The sequence below is a fragment of the Trachurus japonicus genome, unplaced genomic scaffold (assembly GCF_045865225.1).
Source record: "Trachurus japonicus isolate A0001 unplaced genomic scaffold, Traja_1.0 AP031125.1".
NCBI lineage: Eukaryota > Metazoa > Chordata > Actinopteri > Carangiformes > Carangidae > Trachurus > Trachurus japonicus.
The window spans coordinates 1-6,478 of record NW_028221258.1 but is presented as its reverse complement, the minus strand read 5'-3'; the positions used below and the strand labels follow the sequence as shown (position 1 = coordinate 6,478).

Sequence of the window (6,478 nt, the reverse complement as noted above, 5' to 3'; positions counted from 1 at the left end):
TTATTATGTTATATAAAATTGTCATCATCACATCTCAAGGAAAAACACTTCAACAGGATCAAGTGTCTCCTCCTCATCCTGGATCAGTTCAGCTGTCCATCCTTTTACCAGTTATCTTCACCATTTTGTGTGTGTCTGTGCTGCTCTTGGTTCTGGGAGTACTGCACCATCGGAAACAAAAAGGTCTGCATAATATATTTTTTATTACTGACATTCAAGCGTGTTGGTTTTAATCTAATAGCATTAACAGCATAACATAAGAAGTTTAACATAATATAATGTCAATGAAGCTGCAGGTCACAAAAATGTTTTACCGCCCCACTAACATTTGCCACTAAACTATTGTTTTGTTTTTGTTTTGTTTTTTTTGTTTTACGATTTGCAACTCTCTTCCCTTGTTTCTCATCTAGTTGTAAATTGCTCATTTGAGATGGCAACACCAGGATTAGACCCAGGTGAGAGTCATTTTGTCAGGAAACACAAAAAATATACATTGTATGTTTTGTATCTTTAAATAAGATGGGAGGTTAATTTATAGCTTCCTTCCTTCCAATAAACAAGCATTAGTTTTATTATAGTATTTTCCAGTGGCACTGTCTTGCCCCAAGTACGGATTTGAGCAATATGTCTGATTTCTATCACAATCTCTGGAGTAACTGGTTTAACACAGTATGTAAAGCTGTTTATTATAAAATACATGTGTACATATTAATCTTAAGTGTCTGAAAATATGACAAGACAGCAAGACACTATACATGCTACAATATGCACACTGTGACTTCAGATTCTTATTGTTGATTTCATTTCAGTTTATGCAAATGTTCGCAATGTTGATCCCTGCATGGCAGCAACCACTCCTGTCACAAACCACAAGAGAAAAAAAGGTACTTCTTTGATGTCACTGTATTGTTTCTTATAATTGTGATGGATAGGACAATGTCTCTGTCTTTGTTAGTACTTGTGCAATATGTTCCTTTTTTTAGAGTTAGTACATTAATGAAATGTATGAAATTGCTACATAGTTAACTTTTACTTCTAAGTATTTAAAAGAATATATTAAAGAATATAATACTGTAAATGTATAATGAAGTATGTATAGTTGGTCTTTGGAAACATTTCACATCTTAATTAGATGGAAAGGTGTACAATAAATAATATAGTTGGTTAACTAATCCTGTATTTGATACGGGAAGATAAACATATTTGAAATGTTTCTGTCTTTTTTTCTTTTTCTTTTTTTTTTAATCATCCAGATTGTGCATAAATATAAAATCAGCTTTTATGAAAAACTGTGTCATCTGCAAAGCATTTTTAAACTGATATTTTTTTATGTATTTCATCATTTTCTTATTATTTATACATGTCAAACTGAAAATTAATATAGTTTTTATAATGATGAAATAAAAATGAACAGTCAATTACGTTTCTAGAGAGACAGATCCAAAGAAAATAACATGCCATTATTCAATAATGATTCAGGATCTAGATATGTTTAAACCAAAGGATCATTTCATTAAAGTTAACTGTAATGTTTTTCATGACACAGGTTTTTACAGATAGGCCTATATTCAGTCCATGCACATTTATCTTAATCAAAACCAACTAACTGGAAAGTAAGTCTTGTTTCAAAAAGCTAACCCTTAGAAATGTGAAGTTCAAATCATTTGATTGTCTCAGTGTAACTGTATTTGATATTTACAGTTTAACTATGATGACAGTTGTATCTTCATGTGTCTTCCAGGTCACTGATAGCAAAAACAGTGGATTGAAGGACTGACAGAGACTCTGTAGCAGCACTGTGAGAAGAACACTAGCTGTCAATACATTTAATTTGTTTTTTTTTCATGGGTTTCAACTCTGTCTGTTTTACTCATCTGTAACCTGAACCCTGACCATCTAGACAGTTTTAGAAACGTGTGTGATGTTTGCTTTTGTGAGACCCAAAGCAAAGTGGCAACTTTAGTCACGTAAAATGGCTACAGAAGCTGTTAGACCGACTTCCCCTTGCATGTTTGTTCTCACACTGACTGTTGAGGTTAAAGGTTCAAAACCACACAACAGTGAACGGCTAAGAGGCATATTTTAAAACAAGCGTATCTCATATCTTGGTTACTTTAGATGCTACAGATGCAGGTGATGACCTGAGCATCTAATGGAAAACCACATCAGAAAATAACAGACATACGTTGCATAGATGAGCGCCTTGAGATGCTCTATGTGAAACTTTCAGAGTGATTCAAACTGGGGAAGAAATTAGAATTTCCCTGTGGTAATGGACTTTATGCACAGTTCCACTACTTCCTGAAATAAGCCAGCTCCTTTATTTCCTGTTTTACATTATTGGACCAACTAATTAATCCAGGTGTGTCTGACCTCACAACAATGGTCAGACACAACTGTGCATAAAGCCAATTGTTGTCAGTTTCAACAAACTTTCGTTATTTTCTTGTTTGATTGTTTTGGTATTATGACTCATTTGTTTAGTTGTTGTTTGTGATTGACAGGTAAAAACAAAACAAAAAAGCCAAGTGGATGTGATTGCAGTTTTATTTTTTTGTCCATGACTTTTTGTCACCATATTTTTGATATGTGCGTAATATGAAGCACATTACAGCATAGAACCATAATAAGTCAAATCATTCCTAGAGTTAAGGTTTGTGTCTACAAAAGTCTGATTCATACTCAACAATGTTATGATGTCTTTTTTTTTAGCTTTGACTTGATCTCACCACCAGAGGTCGGTGTTTACTCTGATCCGACTCATACATGTAGACTCCCATGTAAACAAGACTTGCCAGAACAAGGAGACTGGATGGAAGATATGGTTTGTATGATTTTCTAGCGTCTCATATCAACTCCATTTGCTTAACAGACCTTTAACCTTAACTCTAGGCCTGGCAGACTTTCAGTAAGGTGTGCAAAGTCTGCTCTTGTCAGACTAAAGACATAAAATAGCCACAGAAGCTGCATGCCTCCCCCTGCAGGTTTATTCTCACTGACTGTTGAGGTTAAAGTGAAATGTAAAAGCCACAACATTCAACAGCTACACCAACTATATAAAAAGATGCATGTGATAACCTGAGCATCTAACAGAAAACAAGAGAAAGTAACACACATTGTATAGATGGATTGCCTTCAAGTTTTCGATCCTTTTAATGAACAGTTTTCAAAGTAATTATGACTTGTAATTTTTGTGGATAGAAATAAAGGTGACTTGAAAACAATCAAGTAAAAAAAATTTAAACATTTGCAGTGCTTATGGGGGAGTTTGCCTTGATTTCCATGACACCACGAGCTCCATTGATCAACATACAAATATATTTCTCATCATATTGTTTATGGGCCTAATACACAACAGTTTACTGCATTAGAAATGAAGATCACCATACGTCTGTTAGACATTTCTAGTGTTAGGGTTTGACTTTTTAATGTGTCTTCAAAAGTTTCAATCACACGCTGTTGCTTTAATTTGATTTGATTTAACTTCTGTTGGGAAGAAAGTCTGGTGTTCGATTGATTTTTCTTGTTGAGCTTTGAGCTGATCTCACCACCAGAGGGCAGTGTTTACTCTGATCTGTCTCCAACAGGAAACCTCAATAAATCTGGTCAAATAATATTAAGATATGCATCAAATTCAAAGCAAACTCCTTGAATTGACAACAAAGTAATGACTAAAACATGGACAAATGCACTTGTGTTGCTGAACTAAAACTAAAGCAGTTGGTTAGTGGAGCAACAGACTGGGCTCATTTCTTTAGCTGTCTTTGGTCACATGACTTGGATGATGTTTGGTGATTATAGACTGAGGTCAAACAAAGGTCACAGAGCTGGTTTGGATTTTTTTAATCATCATCAATAAATCGTGACAGCCACCCAGGCTCAAGGATCTGGTTTCTGCTCTGACTGTGATTCCTCCTGAATCTCAGCTCTTTGTGCCTCTACCTGCTTCAGTTGCTCATTGATTTTCTCCTTGTGTTTCTCTTCTTCAGTCTTCTTGTCTGTCAGTGTCTTTAAAACACCCTCCGCCTTCTGCAGGAGTTTCTCTGTGTCATCATACAGACGGTCCTGAGTTTTTTGTACCTGCTCCAGGTGTTCCTTGGTGTTCAATATGATTCTCTGTAGTTGCATGTAGCCATTTGCTTTGTCACTTCCTGTCTGCTCCTCCACTGAAAGAAGCTTTTTGCCCATGTCATCCTTCTCTTTCAGCATCTCATCTTTTTGACGTTTGATTTCCTCACAGAGCTTGTGGAGTTCCTTCTCCTGTTCCAACACAGTTTTATCCACCTGTTCCAAGTCTTTCTGTTGCTCCTCTCTCTTCTTTAACTCTTGGTCAAGTTTTGTCTTTTCTTCTTCCAAATCCTCCATTTTAGGTATATGTGATGCATATGGTATATGCACCATATATATAGCGTATGAAAACGGCCAATTTTATGTTTGTCACATAATCAACCTATATTACAACCTATAGGTTCTTTCCGTGTGGGTTGGCTGACGTGGAATTAAATAACCGCCATCTTGTGTAGTGCTACTGTGTTTGAGAGATAATTAATAACTAGATGAAACTCCATTAGAACCTCCTAAAAAACACACAAGTGATGACTGAATATCAGATAGTGACTGCCATCAGTTTTCTTTTTTGTGTTTTTATTCATTATTACATTTTTATGAGCAGGTCGTAATTTTACACAAACATTGCTGTTTTTTGTTTTTAGATCATTTACAAATAATACATCTCAAACCCACCATATGGAGAAAGGAAGTCAAATAATGCACTCATAATGTATTCAATATGTTCAAATAAAATCACATAACATTTTGAAACAATAATACAATTCAAACTTAAATCTTACTTAGTAAATGTCATCATCAGTTGCTGTTAAATCTTTTCTTTTATTAATACCATGCTTCTTTTGTCTGGACATAACATAATTCTCAACACAACACAAATCAGCATTTATAAATCATAAAAAAAAAAATAATTTCATATAATCTAGTTTCTTTAGAAACAACTTGCTGGTGTCTTTTATTTACATTTTCAATACAAACATTAATTTTGAATCATCTCCTTGCACCTTCAGTCAGTTAATCTGTGTGCTATGTTTAACCTTGTCTAACCTTTAATGTCACTGATATTGGTGAGGCATATTATCCTATTTTCTGGAGGGGTTAGCAGAATTGAAAATGTTAAATCATGAAGAAAATTGGACACTCTAATCTTATTATGATAAACGATTGATACATTGTACATCTTATAATTGATATTTAGATTCCAATTAAAGACAATAGAACTTTTGAAGATAATTATATACATACATGACACCATTCTTACAATTTTAATAATTACACCTCTGTGGAAGCAGCAGCCAAGCTGCAGCATCATGTATTTGGGATGCCCATCCATTTCATTCTTGATATTATCTCAGTCATGTTTCAAATCTGGCATAAATATCAACTTGGACTCAAGGACAAACTAATAGACTTTTGGTGATCAAAGGTCAAAGTCAGAAGAACCTCACAAGAAACTATTCTAATTTTCCTTCCTCACAAAAACTATTACAATTTTCAAATGAATGGATGGAGACAGTAGTTTGAATAAAGATAGTATGGCCACAAGACTCACTGGTTGTTAGAATGAACAGGATGGAAGGAAATTGATTGTACACACGCATTTGCACTATGTATCCTTTCTACTCTTCACTAGGGGTGTAACGGTATATGTATTCGTCCCGTGCCGTCACGGTACGGGGGTCACGGTTCGGTGCACACAGTCACACGACGAATACGCCTGAATGAATATTTAAAAAAAAAAAAAAAAAAGTTGTGTCCTCACTCCAATCTAGGTGGCGGTAATGAGCCTAAAAGCTGCCACAACCGTCATAACAGACGAAGAAGAGAAGTGATGAGAGTGTGAAGTTAGAGGAGGAGAGCGGTCTGCTTCATTTAAATGTCATCGTGTGGCTTCTTAATGAAACACAACGGCGGCGGCTCGCGACCATAGACTGTGGCGGTCCACCGGACAAAGAAGTCCGTTAGCGATGTTTCACGGATGCGCGATGCGTCGCTAGAAACGCATGAAACACGTTAGCGCATGTTCAACCCCCACCCCCGCCCTCCCCGAGTCAATCACTGATGCAAGGAAAAAGACAACTTGTGTGCAACAACTTATCCCGCTGCTTTTAAGCCTCTTGACATGAACACAGACAGGACCAGAAACACCACCAAAGCAACTGGCATCTAGCCTGCATTAACTGTGTAAACCAACATTGATGTTAGTTTCTTGTTTTTTTAAATAATAGTTGTCAGTTGTCAAATGCAAGTTTTTTTCCTCTAGAATTAATGAATGGCATGATAACACAATTTTATATTCTATATATTTTTTTTACTTTTATAACACAAGACAGATTTTAGTTTTACATTCAATAGTGTCTGTTGTACCGAAACCGTACCGAACTGTGACCCCTAAACCGAGATACGTACC

General features: G+C 35.7%; 1 long non-coding RNA gene across 1 annotated transcript; it reads left to right on the top strand.

Annotated features, from left to right (window-relative positions):
- Positions 1-373: 373 nt before the first annotated feature.
- LOC146959749 (uncharacterized) lies at positions 374-1,839 on the top strand. Its single transcript, XR_015035599.1, has 3 exons — positions 374-455; positions 810-884; positions 1,742-1,839. It is a non-coding gene; the product is annotated as an uncharacterized LOC146959749 (long non-coding RNA).
- Positions 1,840-6,478: the final 4,639 nt, after the last annotated feature.